Source organism: Penaeus monodon, chromosome 21 (genome assembly GCF_015228065.2).
Source record: "Penaeus monodon isolate SGIC_2016 chromosome 21, NSTDA_Pmon_1, whole genome shotgun sequence".
Classification (NCBI taxonomy): Eukaryota; Metazoa; Arthropoda; class Malacostraca; order Decapoda; family Penaeidae; genus Penaeus; species Penaeus monodon.
The window spans coordinates 4,290,618-4,290,900 of NC_051406.1; the positions used below are offsets into that span (position 1 = coordinate 4,290,618).

The following is a 283-nucleotide window of genomic DNA, read 5'->3' on the forward strand; positions in this document are numbered from 1 at the left end:
GTTACATGAAAGTCTGACAATATATTTGTCAAAATGAAATCCAAAATGTACAGCAAATCAAGCAAAACAGGAAAACTTAAACTCATAATAAGAAAATATATGAAAAACAAGTACAGTAATACTCAAGGTACAAGAACTTTTCATTAACAGAGATCATTCTAGGTACCTCAAAAGAAAGATAACATTACCAAAAGTTAATTGTAATTCCCTTCAAAATGTTAAAATCTATTATTGTATAAATACCCCCTTGTGGTTTTTTATTTCCTCTACCCCCCTCGCTTAC

At 29.7% G+C, this 283-nt stretch overlaps 1 protein-coding gene across 1 annotated transcript in view; it reads right to left on the reverse strand.

The window, feature by feature from the left end:
- LOC119586764 overlaps positions 1 to 283 on the reverse strand; it is a 30,636-nt gene that overhangs the window by 21,148 nt on the left and 9,205 nt on the right.